Source organism: Nycticebus coucang, chromosome 4 (genome assembly GCF_027406575.1).
Source record: "Nycticebus coucang isolate mNycCou1 chromosome 4, mNycCou1.pri, whole genome shotgun sequence".
Lineage (NCBI taxonomy): Eukaryota > Metazoa > Chordata > Mammalia > Primates > Lorisidae > Nycticebus > Nycticebus coucang.
In genome coordinates, this window is record NC_069783.1 from 97,972,181 (window position 1) to 97,990,650 (window position 18,470).

Here is an 18,470-nt window from a genome sequence, read left to right on the forward strand (position 1 = left end):
CGGATATTTTAACAATTCTTTGGCAGTATTGGTTAGATCCTTCAATAAGAAGCTAAACAAAAAAATTTTAGATGTAAACATTCAACAATTAGATTTAATAGACATCTACACAATATTTCATCTTAATAACACTGAATACACATTCTTCTCATAAGCCCATGGAACATCCTCCAAAATTGATCACATCTTAGGTCACAAGTCTAACCTCAGCAAATTTAGAAGAATACAAATTATTCCTTGCATCTTCTTGGACCATCATGGAATAAAAGTTGAACTAAGTAACAACAAGAATCTGCATACTCATACAAAAACATGAAAACTAAATAACCTTAAGCTGAAGAATAGCTGGGTCGTTGATGAGATTAAGAAGGAAATTACCAAATTTTTGGAGCAAAATGATAATGAAGACACAAATTACCAGAACCACTGAGATACAGCAAAGGCAGTCCTAAGAGGAAAATTTATAGCATTGCAAGCCTTCCTCAAGAGAACAGAAAGAGAGTAAGTTAACAACTTAATGGGACATCTCAAGCAACTGGAAATGGAAGAACATTCCAATCCCAAACATAGCAGAAGAAAAGAAATAACCAAAATTAGAGCAGAATTAAATGAAATTGAAAACAAAAAGATTATATAACAGATCAATAAATCAAAATTTTTTTTTTAAAAGGTCAATAAAATACAGAAACCTTTGGCTAACCTAACCAGGAATAAAAGAGTAAAATCTCTAATTTCATCAATCAGAAATGACAAAGATGAAATAACAACAGACTCCTCAGAAATTCAAAAAATCCTTAATGAATATTACAAGAAACTCTAGTCTTAGAAATATGAAAATCCGAAGGAAATAGACCAATACTTGGAAGCACATCACTTTCCTAGACTTAGCCAGAATGAAGTGGAAATGTTGAACAGACCTATATCAAGTTCTGAAATAGCATCAACTATACAAAATCTCCCTAAAAAGAAAAGCCCAGGACCAGATGGCTTCACATCAGAATTCTACCAAACCTTTAAAGATGAACTAGTATCTATATTACTTAACCTCTTCCAAAATATAGAAGAAGAAGGAATACTACCCAACATTCTATGAAACTAACATCACCTTGATCCCCAAACCAGGAAAAGACCCAACAAGAAAAGAAAATTATAGACCAATATCACTAATGAATATCGATGTAAAAATATTCAACAAGATCCTAGCAAACAGAGCCCAGCAACACATCAAGCAAATTATACACCATGACTAAGTGGGTTTTATCCCAGGGTATGAAGGCTGGTTCAAAATACATAAATCTATAAATATAATTCATCACATAAACAAAATAAAAGACAAAGACCATATGATTCTCTCAAATGATGCAGAAAAGGCTTTTGATAATATTCAGCATCATTTGATAATCAGAAAACTCAAGAAAATTGGTATAGAAGGAACATTTCTTAAACTGACAGAGGCCATCTACAGCAAACTCACAGCCAATATTGTATCGAAAGGAGTTAAATGGAAATCATTTCCATTCATATCAGGAACCAGGCCCATTTCCCATTGTCTCCACTGCTTTTTACCATACTAATGGAAGTCTTAGCCATCACAATTGGACAAGGGGATCAAGTGTAGGTATTCATATAGGGTCAGAGGAGATTAAACTTTCACTCCTTTCAGAAGATATGATTGCATATCTGGAAAACACCAGGGATTCAACTGCACAACTCTTAGAAGTGATCAAGGAATACAGCAGTGTCTCAGGTTACCAAATCAATACTCATAAATCGATAGCCTTTATATTTACCGACAATAGTCATGCTGAAAAAGCAGTCAAGGACTCTATTGTGTTCACAGTAGTGCCAAAGAAGATGAAATATTTGGGAGTTTACCTACAAAGGACGTGAAAGATCTCTATAAAGAGAACTATGAAACTCTATGAAAAGTAATAGCTGAAGATGTTAACAAATGGAAAAACATATAATGCTCATGGCTGGGAAGAATCAACATTGTTAAAATGTCCATACTACCCAAAGCAATATACAATTTTAATGCAATCCCTAATGTCATACTTTAAAGACCTTGAAAAAATAATACTTCGTTTTATATGGAATCAGAAAAAACCTCAAATAGCCAAGACACTACTCAGAAATAAAACAAAGCAGGAAGAATCACACTACCAGACCTCAGGCTATACTATAAATTGATAGTGATCAAAACAGCATGGCACTGGCACAAAAAGAGATGGATGTATGGAACAGAATAGAGTACCAAGAGATGAACCCAGCTACTTACCATTATTTGATCTTTGACAATCCAATTAAAAACATTCAGTGGTGAAAACATTCCCTATTTAACAAATGGTGCTTGGTGAACTGGCTAGTGACCTGTAGAAGACTGAAACTGGACCCACAATTTTTACCATTAACTAAGATAGACTCTCCCTGGATTAAAGATTTAAACTTAAGACATGAAACTATAAAAATACTAGAAGAAAGTGCAGGGAAAACTCTTGCATAAATCACCCTGGGCAAATATTTTATGAGGAAGACCCCCGGGCAATTGAAGCAATACCAAAAATACACTACTGGGACCTGATCAAACTAAAATGTTTCTGCACAGCCAAGAACACAGTAAGTAAATCCAGCAGACATCCCTCAGAATGGGAGAAGATATTTGCAGGTTATGTCTCCGACAAAGGTTTAATAACAAGAATCCACAGAGAACTCAAACGTATTAGAAAGAAAAGAACAAGTGATCCCATCTCAGGGTGGGCAAGGGACTTGAAGAGAAATTTCTCTGAAGAAGACAGGTGCACCACCTACAGACACATGAAACAATGCTCGTCATCCTTAATCATCAGAAAAAGCAAATCAAAACCACTTTGAGATATCAACTAACTCCAGTAAAATTAGCCCACATCACAATATCCCAAAACCAGAGATGTTGGCGTGGATGTGCAGAAAAGAGAACACTTCTGCACTGCTGGTGGAAATGCAAACTAATCCATTCCTTTTGTAAAGAATTTTGGAGATCACTTAGGGATCTAAAAATAGACCCGCCATTTGATCCTACAATTCCTCTACTACGTATGTGTCCAGAAGACCAAAAATCACTTTACAACAAAGATATTTGCACCGGAATGGTTATTGCAGCCCAAATCATAATTGCTAAGTCATGGAAGAAGCCTAAGTGTCCATTGACTCATGAATATATTAATAAATTGTGGTATATGTACACCATGGAATATTATGCAGCCTTAAGGAAAGATGAAGACTTTATATCTTTCATGTTTACATGTATGGAGCTGGAACATATTCTTCTTAGCAAAGTATCTCAATAATGGAAGAAAAAGTATACAATGTAGTCAGCCCTACTATGAACCAATTTGTTGCTTTCATATGAAAGCTATAACCTAACTATAGTCCAAGTAAAAGGGGAAAGAGGAGAGGGAGGGGAGGGGAGTGGGGAGGATAGGTGAAGGGAGGGTAATTGGTGGGACCACACCTATGGCGCATTTTACAAGGGTACATGTTAAATTTACTAAGTGTAGAATATAAATGTCTTAACACAATAACTAAGAAGGTGAGGTGAAGTCTATGTTAACCAGTTTGATGAAAATATTTCAGATTGTATATAAAACCAGCACATTGTATCCAATGATTGCATTTGTGTACACAGCTATGATTTAATAAAGAAAAAGAAAAAATTTGTCAATAATTTCTGATGTCATATCCAGTTGTTAACCAAATTTCATGGACTTAAGGCATGTTTATGTGACTTGAGACTTTTTGGTGTCTTTAAACTTACAGTAGTTTTACTCCTTTGCCTATTTTTTATTCTCATTATTTATTTAAAAGAATACATTTATTGTCACCCGGAGTATGTAATATTTATAACTGGTTGATTGCTTTCTTGTGATATGATTTGTCTTATTTCTATGGCTCTTATATTGCTAATCAGCTATTATTTGTACATTGGGATGTAGTTAGATTCTAGTTCATTTTCTTTTTTTTTTTTTGAGACAGAGTCTTATTATGTCACCCTCAGTAGAGTGCTGTGGAGTCGCATCTCACAGCAACCTCTAACTCTTGGGCTTAAGTGATTCTCTTACCTCAGCCTCCCACATAGCTGGGACTATAGGCGCCCACCACAATGCCCAGCTATTTTTTTGTTGTAGTTGCAGTTGTCATTGTTGTTTAGCTGGCCCAGACTGGGTTCCCCTACCCACTGAGCTACAGGTGCCACTGATTCTAGTTCATTTTCTATGTGTGTCTCTGTGTTTGTGTATGTGTGACCATTGGTGGTATTATACATTGTCTGTGACATCATGTCAGAGGAACTTGTAGAAATGGATGGCCCATACTTAGTGATGCTGAGATTAGTCAATGGATGTAGGTATTCGCCAAGTATCTGTTTAGCTAACACAGTCTTACCAAGTTTCCCAAGTAGAATTCATCTAATGGTTTTAGTATATATGGACAATCACTGGCTAGACTCTTACACAAAATGGTGATAGAAAATGGTGTATTTCTAATTCTGTCTTCCATTTTGCATTTACTAGATTAAATTTGAATTTTACAATTTTCCTCATGAAAAGTCATTAAATATGAAATGTCCAATTTTGAATCAAAATTTAGTTTATTGTATCTTTCAAAAGAATCAGTACAGTTAACCAAAGTATACACCCACACTATTGATACAGTTGTGGGGTCTTGGTGGTAGCATGTTCATGCCAGCAGTGAAGAAGCCTGAGGAAAGCAAGTTATGATGAAATAGCAAAAGGCACTTTCCACAGCTTGTTGAGAAGTGAATATTTTTCCCTATAAGAAGTGGTCCAAAGCCCGGAAAAAGTGGTAGTTATATAACACAAAGTCTGCTGAGTATGGTGGATGACAGAGTTTCCAAGTTCGGCTTCTGTAACTTGAACAGAGTTGAGAGTTGCTTGTGTGACATGTGGTTAGGATCAGTCTTTCAAAAGGGTTGGCCTGTCTCTATTGACCAGTCCCAGCTGCTTAATGGGAAGTATCCTTATCATTTTGTCTAATTGGGTGCAGTGGACATCCCTGTAATTGAATGACTAGGTTTGATGAAGCTGTAGTGCATAATACCAGCATTGGACCACCAAAAAGACATCTTTGTTGGAACATTTTTGATTATTAAATTTGGACCTTACTTCACACCACCTTAAAAAAATTACTTAAAACAAAAAACAAAAACAAAAACAAAAGAAAAACCCCAAAAGACACCATTAGCTTTTTTTGGTGAATATTCAGTTTTGGACTTGTTTTTGCATTTCACTTTTTCCCAACTATTGTGCCAAATGCTTGCAATTGTCGAAAAGAATCCATTTTTCATCACACATAACAACATGGAGTAGAAACCGTTTGCCTTTAGGTCATGACAGCAAAGAAGGACAAGCTTCCAGATAAATTTCTCTTTTACCCTGGTTTATTTCACGCAGAACCCATCTATCCAGCTTCTTTACCTTGCTGATGGGATTCAAATTCTCTAATATTGTTGGAATAGTAATGTCAAACCTTGCTGCTAATTCATGAGCTGGTTGAGATGGATTTGCTTCCACTACAGCTTTTAGCTCTTTCATTATTCACTTTGGCCTCAGGTTGCCCATGTGGCTCATGTTCAAGATTACCATCATTAGAATGGGCCTTCTCAAACTATCCACGTGTTGTGTGTATATTAGCCACATCCTTCCCAATTAGTTGATATTTCAACCTGTCTGTGTTGCCTTTGGTTCCATGATAGAAATCACACTCAAACATAATGTGAATTTTTGACTTACCTATGGTTTCATAAAAATTGCTTTACAAAATGTGAAAGATAATGAGAAGCCAAGACATGGGTATGAAAACCTGAGAGTAGGCTCATTGCCCGTAGCACAGTGGTGAGGGCACCAGCCACATACACCGAGGGTGGCGGGTTAGAACCTGGCCTGGGACAGAAAAACAGCAATGGCAACTGCAAAAAAAAATGATTGGGCATTGTGGCAGACGCCTGTAGTCTGAGTTACGTGGGAGTCTGAGGCAAGAGTATTGCTTAAGCCCAAGAGTTTGAGGTTTCTGTGAGCTGTGACTCCACAGCACTCTACTGAGGGAGACATAGTGAGACTCTGTCTCCAAAAAAAAGTAAAAAGAAAACCTGAGAGTATACCTTTACAATAAAAATTAAAACAAGAAGTGTCAAAGCAGAAGGCCAGAGGTATCAACTGTCAAACTAAATACTTCAGAAATGGAACATTTGAAACCTCATAACCATTATATTTGTTTATCCTGCAGTAAATATTCTACAAAAAAGTAGAAAAAATGCTTAATTAAGCATTTTCAGTTACTTTTTTTTTTCAAATAATGATAGGCAATTAATAACCTTTGGACAGTGGAAGCCCTTTCCGAAGGCTGATACGTCTTTGTTTTGCATTTTCCTGACATTTATTACCTTTCCCGTCTGAGGGCACACTAGATGCCATATCTCATCTGTACTAGTATGTCTTGTACCAGTTGTAGATTGTCATTGCTCCAGGAAGCTGTGGACACAATAGGCTCTCTGGACTTTTTTCCTCTTTGCTGTGAAATATGTATATGAACCCAATTTTTACCATACACATATTATAATGAACAAATTCATACAGGCAAGAAAAGTACAAATCATTTCTCTCTCACTTTTATTTCCCCACTTTAGAACTACCTGGGAACTGAACCCGCGGTATTCTGTATGTAACTCTTACAAACATATCAGATGGATAAAATTGTCTGCTTGTATATACGTATTATCTATATGCTCATAATCTTGATACAAATGCTAGTACAGTACTCAAAATTTACAAGTGATCTTGATATCATTTTTTAAATCTTACCCTTTGAGAAGTGGATTTTATTATTTTTCATGCACCCAGAAGCCTTACTTATTTTTACCAGTTCCTTATAGTTTTAAGATCAACTATTACCAGAGATTTAAAAAGATGTACACATCTGTGTATTTATTAAAAAATAACTTTCCATACAATCTCTGAGATAGCTCTTCTTTCTACTAAAATAAAACTTGAAAGACAATTCAAATGCATGTTATCCTACTTGTTCATGGGGCCTTATACAAATGGTTATTTTTCTGTTCAGAATTAAGGATTATTGAAGCTAGTGCAGCACATACTCTTTCTCCATAATTCATTTCCTGTTACTTCCTTATGTAATGAAGCATTATATTGTAATTTTTAGACTACTACTTCACAGGACTTGTAACTTCATTCTTATACAAAGAAAAGAACAAAGATGAGTCAGGAGTATGAAAAAACATTTTGTAGGTAATGAGAAAGTAAATCAATTTACATTTCCTGCAAATTGATAAGTAGGAAGTTTTAATTAATGAGTCTTATAATTCTGACAATGTAGTGTTTATTTAAAGGGTTCCCATTCAAGAAGTATAATTATATAAGATAGTTATTATACACCAAGATTTGAGTCAAGGCAACCAAAACTCATACTGAATTAATTCCCTAAGAATTAATATAAATTATCTAGATAATGGTCTTAAACTGCCACATGTCAATAATTTTGAATCTGCTAACACTTTGACAAACTCATTAAGTAGTATTTGAAATACAGCATGCACATTCATTTAAAATTGAATGAATTATTTTTATTTCAAAAATGTCCATCTTGGCTTTTGTTATAAATGACAGAGACAGAATAAGCCATTGACCCAAATCATAGCTTCTTAAAAGGGCTCCCAAGCAAGGTAAATTAGTCAGGGTTGGTGAAGATTATCTACATCAACCTCCATTTGTTCTTAGTATTTGGGAGTTTGAACGTCAAGAATTTGCAAGATATTGAAGGCCTACATCTCATTTCCCCCTTAATACTTACTTGAGTTAATATGTAATGTATAGGTAGAGCATCACCTAATTCATACTATTACTGTGAACATTAAGCAAATCACAAAAATGAAAATTGTTTATGGCCTATGAATGAGGTCATCGTGGGATACAGATTTGGCAGAGACTCAGTAAATAAATACTTTCAATACCTTTATGCCAAGGAATTTGAAAATTTAGATAAGATGGAAATATTCCTGGAAAATATATAAAGTAACAACAACAAAATACAAGTTCAACAAAGACAGAAAACATGCATAGTCCTACAATGGTTATACTTGCATCAGTGAATAAATTACCTTCCCACTAGAAAACTTCAGGCTCAGGCATTTTCAGACAGAAGTAGATGTGTTTCCGGGAAAATTCTATCAATCATTCAAGGGGGAGGTTATCCTATCTTTCTATACTAGAGAGGAAACTTATTTTCACCAACTCATTTTATAAGCTGAATACAATGCTATCAAAATCAGATAAAAAAGAGAAAATAAAGACAAATATTAGGGCGGCACCTGTTGCTCAAAGGAGTAGGGTGCCGGCCCCATATGCCAGAGGTGGCAGGTTCAAAACCAGCCCCGGCCAAAATCTGGAAAAAAAAAAAAAAAAAGACAGGGCAGTGCCTGTGGCTCAAAGGAGTAGAGCACCAGGCCCAATATGCCAGAGGTGGGTGGGTGCATGCCCAGCCCTGGCCAAAAACTGAAAAAAAAAAAAGACAAATATTAAGATAATATTTATTCATGAACTTAGACGCAAGCTTCCTAACTAAATATTAGCTAATAGAATTTGCAAAGTATGAACTGGGGTCATTAGAACCATCACACACACAAAAATAAGAAAAAAAAAACAACAGATGATCATCTCAAAAATGCTGAGAAATAATTCAGCAATCCCAAAACATCCCCCAAATGCTCAGTGAACTAAAAATGGAAGGATGTTTTCTTAACCCAGCAAAAAGGATCTAGCTAATTTACGATATAAATACTTAATAGAGAAACATTTCAAACATTCTCTTAGAAATCACTTAAAACGCCAGACAATCCCATCATAAAAACAGAGCAACTAGGATGGACAGACAACTTTAAGAAAGCATCATTGGAACATAAATGAATTGTTGCTATAAACTGTAGAATATCAGCTCATAGAGTTGAATTATAGCTTTAAGAGCTTAAAGAAACGGTAATACACAAAACAAGTAGGGTAAGATCTTCTTCAGGAGGTCCTGAGTTTTGAGAATACAGAATTCTCTCACAAGTTCTCATTTCAAAGTTAAGTTCTCCAATGGGACAAGAGGAGTCAGTTGGCCAATCAAGAGTCAAAACTAGGATAGGACTTTGCATTGGGCAACTTGTCATGAGTGCAAGGGGCTATGAAATCAGAAATTTCCAGACTTTTCAGTTAAAGGATTATTCCCAATACTGACAAGAAACTGATGGGAATAGAGAATGCAGATATTCTGGGATCAAAGATCCAGGTACTAGTGAGGTAAAACAAATCAGTAGAGAGGTGGCTAGACAGGTCACATTTTTAGTACTTAATCGTGACAGCACAATGGGCACTCTGGAATCCTGAGGCTGGGAAAGTATCTTGGTCCATGCCTACATTCCTGAAACTACAGGAGAATCCAATTTGTTTAAACATGAGCATAGAGAGAAAATAAAATTTAATACCAATATAAAGATTTTAAAAAGGAATAAAGGCAACCTGAATACATGCAAGCAGAAAATGAGGATAAAAAATTCAGTGAAACTGGAACTTAGTGAGACGAAAGAGTTCGAGGAAATTTAAAACATGACACAAACTATAAAAAGTCCACCCACAAACACACCCACAAGATGTTTCACAACAAAATTTTTTCAAAACAAATGTTGGTGCATAACTTTGATCTCCTGATAATCTGGTTTTCATGTAAGTTTGAAAAATGCAATTGTTACGACCTTCTCTTTTGAAAAAAACTTAGCACTCCCCTATTAGGCTTTTAAAGTACAAAATAAAAATTACTTCCTCTCTTTTTTCCCCCATGATCCATCTTGAGTGAAAACAAAAAAATACACTGAAATTTGGAGAAGAGAGGTGGAAAAGTGGTTCCTAAAAGTCTTGTTCATTCTGAAACTTTGACTTTCATATCATCTTCTTAATCTTTTCATTATTACTACACTTCCCTTTTGTTTTCACAAATATTCTATTTTTTTTTTTTTATTTGCTTTACTGGATTCTAGAACAAGGAAAGACATCGTTCTTTTTTTTTTAGACAGAGTCTCATTTTGTCGCCCTTGGTAGAGTGCTATCACGTCACAGCTCACAGCAACCTCTAGCTCTTGGGCTTAGGCCATTCTCTTGCCTCAGCCTCCAGAGTAGCTGGGACCACAAGTGCCCACCACAATGCCTAGCCACAAATATTCTTTTTTATGAATACCCACCTTATATTTTTGGTAATATAATATTAAAGATATTATAATATTACTTAAGCAAATTTTTTGAAACATGTAAAAAATGTAAAATCGTGAAATATTTGGTTTAAAAGCATGGCTGTGTTCATTTTTTCCCAAGCTAATGGAATTGCATCTTTGTATATATGTATGTCAGCCCTTACATGGACTTTTCTTTACTAACTTTTTTGGAATACTTCTGCATAATACAGAGTTGTGAACTCAAAGCTAAAATGCTTGACATATTTTACGAAGAATCAAATCTTGTCCCTGTATTGTTTAGAAGTTATTTGCCTTATTATCAACTTGTAGGGATTTTTTTTTTATTATTTTGGAAATGGGCTTTTTTCAGATATATGAATTATAAATTTTTTCTTGGTCTGTGGTTTTCACTTTTAATTTATTCATAGGTATTTTTTGATGAACATGAATGTTTCGTTTTGATAAAGTTCAATTTATTCATTTTTTCTTTTATGATTGGTGTGCTTTGTGTCCTATGAAACTTTTGTGTATCCCAAGATTATGAATATGTACTCCTAATTTTTTCCTAAAGCAGGGGACATCAAACATTTTCTGTGAAGTGCCAGAAAGTATGTTCTAAGAAAGGCTTTCTGAACTAAATGATCTCTGTCACAACTACTCAGGTCTCACAATAGCATGAGAATAGCTATAGGCAATACTTAAACCAGCTTGAGTCTACTTGTGTTCCAGTAAAACTTTATTTACAAAACAGACAGTGGGCCTTTCTGTTTAGAGACAGTAAGACATAGACTTAATTTTGCCCATTTCTCCCTCTGATTACAACTAGTTATCCTGGAAAGCATTTAGTAAACAATCATAATTGTTTATTTCTGAATGCAAAAACAAGTGGAGTGGAAAGGGCACTCAGGAACTAAAGGACATTGTTGTGAGTCTCTTGAGCTTTCTTTCTATTTCTTCTACATCTGTGATGGAGCAAGAGAGAGGCCCTCAATTATTGAACAGGTGATTCTTTACATTGTCTTGAGCTACAAAATTGACTCCCAGCCTGAAAAGTTTTTTATGGACTCTCAATTTTATTACGTGGATCTCTCTGTTTGGCTTTATGTGAGAATCACGCATTCTTGATTACTATGGCTTGCCTATAATTTTTGAAATAGGAAAGTGTGGGTTCTCCAGCTTTGGTCCTCTCTTTCAAGAATGTTTTGGCTATTCTGAATCCCTTGAATTACCCCATAAATTTTAGGATCAGCTTGCCAATCTTTGCATAAAAGGTAGCTGAGATTCTGATGGTGTTGCAGTAAATCTGTAAATCAGTTTGGGTGCTATTCCATCTTGCTAATGTTAAGTCTTTGAATTCATGGGCATGATGCCTTTCCATTTACCTAGACATTCTTTAGTTCTCTCAACTTTGTTTTGTAGTCTTGTAGTGTACAAATTTGTACATCTTTTGTAAATTTATTTTATCCATGTGTATTTAATTTCACTAAAATATTTATTTTTACTTAATTCATTTTGATGCTGTTGTGAATGAAATAGTTTTCTTAACTTTGTTTTTGGATTTTTCATCAATAACGTGTATGTATAATGGATTTTTATGTTTATTCTAATTTATTTATTAATTTTAGTAGTTTTATTCATGGGTTCCTTAGAATGTTTTATATACAAAGTCATGCTATCTGCAAACAGAAATAACTTTAATTCTTCCTTTCCAATATATAGATACTTCTTCTTACTTTCCTTTTCCTTCTTCTCTTCTTCTTTCCTTTTATTTTTGCCTAACTGTCATGGCTAACATCTCCAGTAGAATTTTAAATAGAAATGGTGAAGGAAGACACTGTTGTTTTGGGTCTAATCTTTGGAGACAGCTTTCAGATCTTTAATCTCAACTTTGGTACTAGCTGTGGATTAGTGTCTTTTATCAAGTTAAAAAAACTCCCTTCTATTCCTAGTTTGTTGAAAGTTATTTTTCCAAAAAAAAAAAAATATTGTATTCTACCCCAGTGCTGCATTGAAATCAACAACTATTTCAAACTAAAGAGATTTTTTAGACGAGAATAAAAAGAATAGCAGATTGGGCAGCTTTTTGGTCAGCTATAGTTCTCTGACCCTTGTTATAAAAGTCTGTTATTTAAACTTCTACTTTTACATCTAATCTACCTCAAATACATTTTCATATATACTGAATAGGCTCTATTCAGGCTCTAGAGCAGTGTTTTTTTACAGCCTTTTCTGTCTTACAGTACACTTGAACTTAAACTTCTGTGGCACACTTATCATGATCCAAAAAAAAAAAAAGTAGAAAAAGAATATACTTACTTTGGTATGAACTTCTTTCAAAAATAATTTAATTGATAATCTTTAAAAATTTTTGCTGCACACCAAAGATCCTCTGGGGTACACCAGTTGAAAATGAGTACTGTAGTGGGATTTTTTGTTTACGTGTGGGTTTTTTTTTTTCTTTTTTTAATTCATTTTTTTGAGACAAGGTCACTCTGTTGCGTGGGCTAGAGTACAGTGGTACCATCATAGCTACAGCTTCCAAGTCCCTAGGCTCCAGCAATCCTCCTGTCTCTTTTACTCCCCATGCCAGCCTAATTTTTGTAGTTTTTATAAAGGCAGAATCTTACTCTGTTGCTTTGGTGGGCCTTGAACTCTGGGCCTCAAGGAATTCTCCTCTCTTGGCCTGGAGGATTAAAGGCATGAGCCACTGCATCTGGTTTACATTTTTATTTTGATACACCATATTTTCTTTGCACCATACATGAAAAAACTTTCTTTCAAAGAGAAGGCAAATGACTATATAAAAATACCACATGAAAATCTACCCCACATCATGAGACGTGAGGAAAATATGCCAATTAAAGTCACCACCCTGAGTCATCACTGCATCCATCCCAGAATAGAAAAAGTTTTAAAAGTTATGGGATGTATGGAGTAGGGACGTACTTTGCATGAATCTAAAATGATGCAATGACATTGAAAAAAACTACTGAGCAGTTTCAAGCAACATTAGACATACCTTACTCTATGTCCTAGCAATTCCATTCCTGTATTCATATTCAAGAGACATGAGTGAATATATGTGCTAAAAGAAGTATAGAAGAACTTCATAATTGCCCAACCAGGACACAAACCTAGATGCCCTTAGGAGAACAGATAAGCAAATTATATGTGTTTATCTCATGGAGTCCCATGCTGCAATAAAATACACACACATGCACTTTTAAATGTATGTGAAAAATGCATATAATATTTATGACAAACACATTATGTATATGTATGACAACATATGTATATATGTGTGACATATAAAATATGCTTGAATGTTAAAAACCTGTTGACTGAAGGAAAGCAGACACAAAAGAGTACAAAACATATGCCCCCATTTCTAAGCGATTCAAGAGGAGGTAGAACTATGTTGATTACCTTTGAGAAGGTGGTATCGGCATAAAAAGCATACAAGAGAATCTTCTGGTGTTCTGAACCAGAACTAGATGACGGTTTTTAGGCATGTACTTATGCACCAGCTTTACACTTAATATTTGTGCTCTTTATTGAATGTTAATCATACTCCAACTAACAAAATATGGTATCAATGTTGAAGGTGTGGTAGGAACATTATTGAAATCTTTTCACTCTGACAAAATAACAAATGGAAAATATTTCGGATTCTGTTAACTTTTTAAGAACAAAGGGATTGTTTTACTTTGAAATGTAAATAATTAGTTCAGTCATTGATTAATGCATTTTAACAAATATGTATTTTGCATCTTCCAGAGGCTGGCTATGTTTGTATTCCCTAATACAAGCACTTAAAATAAATCATCCTTTGGAAATATCTCCAATTACTGATGGAGATATTTCCAAATTTTATCACTATAAAATTTTTATTATTTAAAATTTTATTGTAGTGTACAATTTTATCACTTTTACTATTTTGTAATACTAAATAAAGCATTATTTTTGCAATTTTCTTGAATGTTAGCCCTGATTCCAGGAATATAGAACCCCAGGTTTCTAGTTCCAAACTGTTATTACATGGGTTCTATTAACATCAAACACTTTATAACTTCTCATTTCCTTTACCCTCCAGTCTTGTCATATCCTCACTTTTTATTGTTTACTCAGTATTTCTCTCTCCCATGACATTTATTTTTTCATCTCTATTTTTTCATGACTCTTTATCTTCTTGAACCTTTCATAAGTACTAGATTCCTACACAGACAGGCACACGTGGAAATATAAATACTAGGCATAGAAAAACAAAGAATCATCATCTAAGCCATTTTTTCCTCTCATTTACAACACTGTTACACTGTCACAATTTCAGAAAAACACTGTTTAAAAGTATGACATCTATTTAGCTGTAAGTGACAGAACCATCGTTTCTTTTTGGTCTTCAGTACCTTTTCACTTGTTTATTTTATTTCATTGATCTGTATATAGTTCAGACCAGAAGACAAAATATATGATACATCTCCAGTCCCAAAGCCCTGTTTGAATGACACTTTATTTACATTAGCATTCCTAATTACTTAATGACCAATCAGATATGGTTCATTGCTAGTAAGTGTAGAAACATGTTGTCTGAAGGATGTAGTTTAATTAGTATACTCCTAAAAACATGTCCCTCATGACCATTGGATGTAATCATTATTTTATGTATTTAACTGTGAAATTCATATTTACTCAGCAGCCTGGAGAACAGCGTTTAGTTCTTGATGCTGTTTAATAGACCATAGTAAGATTTTTAAAGGAGCCTATAAAATATCAAAAGCAAATTACTTAAAAAAAATATCGCTCCAGTAAAGTAGTTATTACATCTAAATACTAGTATCATATACATTAAACAGTAAAGATAGAATAAGTACACGAGGCCTATTATAATTCTTCTTTTAATAAGACGGGTGCAGGATCCTCATATTTGTATAAACCCTAGAGAATATTTCCATATTTTTACTCTTGATTAATGATTTTGAAAATGACCTCATTTCAAGGGTAACTGCTGATTTCTTTTCTTTTTTTTTTTGAAAAGAGACAATAAAAGGAGATTTTTTTATTCAAAGGTATAACTGGATAAGTAGATTTGTTTACAACCATTCTTGTGAAATACTTTTTAAAAAAATACAACCAACTTCTTTGCAAATAGCATACACTTACCTCAACTATGATGACTTAATTTTTGGTAGATAATGTACATAATTAGGCAGAAATAGGCAAGCTCACACTGGTAGATTAACTATCCAATACCCAATCAAAACTCCATTTGTGGCCCTTGCTTCTTGATTGATTTCTGTTCCCACTTCGTCTTCTACCATCTTGTCGACTTCCTGAGCGACTCCCCTGTCGACTCTGTCTACCAGACCCGCCACCAGATCGACCACCTGATCGACCTGACCTGCCTGACCAGCCACTTGACCAGCCACTTCTCTGTCTGGAATTAGAAGATGTGTTTCCATCATAATATTCTTCAATTTCAGGTAGTTTGGCTGGCACTGAGAGTATCCAGTCTGAATCATGCCACTCGGCCTGTAACCTTTCTGACTCAGCTGTGGGAACATCAAAGCAAACACCCATATTTCCTTTTAGGAGGCACATTCTGGTAATCTGGGACACAGCATTACTACTCAGCTTTCTGTTAAGTTCTTTCCAAGCACAGATGACATCCTGTATTTCCTCTAGGCTTTCCAAAGTCATGGTCACAAACCCCTTATCAGAGGTGATTAAAGATCGTGGTTCAAAGTTTGATGCACCAGAAATGTGGGCTAATGCTGCAGCCAAAGGGGGCTCCACTGCCCCCTTCTCTTCTATCAGTCTCTGAGCTGATGGTCGGAAAAAATCAACAGCAGCATAAGAAACTAAAGCCAGAGACCTGATGACATTCATGCTTTTAGACTTAACTAAATCCATTGTAGAAGGAACACCTACACGTTTAAAAGTAATTCCTGCTTTTTGTTCCACATATCTTAGTTGACCTCTTTCTCTTGGTTGATAAAAACATACACAAATCCCTGTCCAGCCAGCTCTACCTGTGCATCCAGAGCGGTGGATATAGGACTCAACATCCTGAGGAGGAGAACTTTGAATCACCAGGTCAACCTCAGGAATGTCCAAACCATGGGCAGCCACATTGGTTGCCACCAAAACTTCAAAACTACCTTCTCTGAAGCCTTTCAGCGTAATTTCTCTTTGTGATTGTGCAATGTCTCCATGTAAACACTGGGCATTCTGTTTTATGTGTGGATTCATGGCCATTTCTGTTACATTCTTCTTGGTCTCACAGAAAATAATAGCCCTCTCTTCAGAACCACTGTAGACTTGAAGGCCATCTCCAATAACTGCGGGCCTCTGAGACCAATGACACTGGATGGCCAAATGTTCCACAGTAGTTGCAGCCTTTTGAGTCATTTTTCCAACAAGGTCAAACTGTTCATATCTAGATTTCATGTATTTTTTTGCAACTTTGTGTACCCACTGTGGGCAAGTTGCAGAAACAAGTAAAGTCTGAGGATTGTCTTCAGAATCAGTTTTGTAGGATTCATGAATAATATCTTCAACTTGCTCAGCAAAAACTAAATCTAACATCTGATCCACTTCATCAAGCACAACATGGCGCAGTTTAGAAAGATCCAATCGGCCGCTCTGCAAATGGTCTTTGATACGACCAGGGGTACCAACCAAGATGTCAATACCATTTCAAATATGATTAATTTGGCTTTGATATGATGTTCCACCATAAAAACATGCCACACTGAGCTTCCTAGTTATATCTTTGAAGTCTTTGGCTACTTGGTTTGCCAGTTCCCTTGTTGGAGCCAAAACAAGTACCTTTGGTGAGCGGCTTTTTTAAATTGTTTCTTGATTTCTTTGGAGTCTTTCAATCAAGGGGATGGCAAAAGAGAATGTCTTTCCTGTTCCTGTCCGGGCTTGAGCTATTAAATCTTTTCCTTCATAGACAGGACCAAAGGTCTTAACTTGAATAGGAAAGAGATACGTTACCCCTCGACCTTTCAGAAGCTTTATAGTTTCTTCAGAAATAGGAAAATTTGAGAAGGCTCCTTCTTTCTGTTCACGTGTTAGTGTCTCCTCCAGTTTACTGTCATTTGATTTATGAGTAGAACTATCTAAGGATGATACTCGTTTTCATTTTTTTTCATATTCATCAATATCTCCATTTGGTAGATCTTTTCTTCTTGACTTATGAGATTTAGAGAATTCACCTGAAAGTCTATTAAATCCTTCTTCAGTGTCTCCATTTAGCTTCTCTTTCATTTTAGCTTTTTTGGGCTTGGGAGCATCCAAGTCCTTCACAACACCATTTTCTCTTGTTTCTGATTTCTCATCTGAGTCATAATGGTGCCTTGACTTCCTTCTATCACTCAGCATTGTGTAATGTGTTTTCATCTTACCTTGTTTAAATCTTCATAACAACCCTATAAGGGAAGTACAGGTCCATAATCCCTTATCCGAAATTCCGATATCCATAAAGCTCTTTTGCCTCTCCTTCCTCTGGCTCTCGGACTCCTCCAAGGGTGCTTCCAGCTCCATGATGTCCCCCCAGAGGAGTTTCCCAGGCATTACTGGCCGCCGCCGCAGCCACCACCGCCTCCCTCCAGGCACAGTGGCCACAACCACCCATGGGCAGCGACAGCGTGAAAGGAAGCGGGGGCAGGGCGGCCGCCTGGCCAGCGTAACTGCTGATTTCTATTTTTTCCTCCTACCGATTATTTATTAAATGACAAACAAATTAGATGTACTTTTCTTCAAGAAAACACAATGTACAGAAACCGAAACTGCTGGCCTAGGCTGGAAGGGAAAGAATAATGATTTTTCTTCCAAGTAGAGTATTTTCCAACTGGGTGTATTTTTCATGCACTGTCATTTATGCTTCTGAGAAGCACCATATTTCTTAATATGAGAGATTCCCTTGTTATAATTAATTTATTCAAGAAAATTACTTTGTAAGGATTCTGATAATAGGTTACACAGTGAATAATAACAATGGTGTAGAAATTTCTAGAACTCTCTCATGAGCTCACTCCTCATTCACTGTTCATGGTTTTGATTAGAACATAAATCACTCACTCAACAAAACAGATGCCTCAGGATTACTTACGTGTTTTATGTTCAGGAATTAGTAGTCCACAAATCAGCAAGTGATCCTAGAATGCTCATGTTTTCTTACTCTCCAGAAGAA

General features: G+C 35.5%; 1 pseudogene; it reads right to left on the minus strand.

Annotated features, from left to right (window-relative positions):
- Positions 1-15,508: 15,508 nt before the first annotated feature.
- LOC128584370 (ATP-dependent RNA helicase DDX50-like) lies at positions 15,509-17,893 on the minus strand (annotated as a pseudogene).
- Between the last annotated feature and the right edge of the window lie 577 nt (positions 17,894-18,470).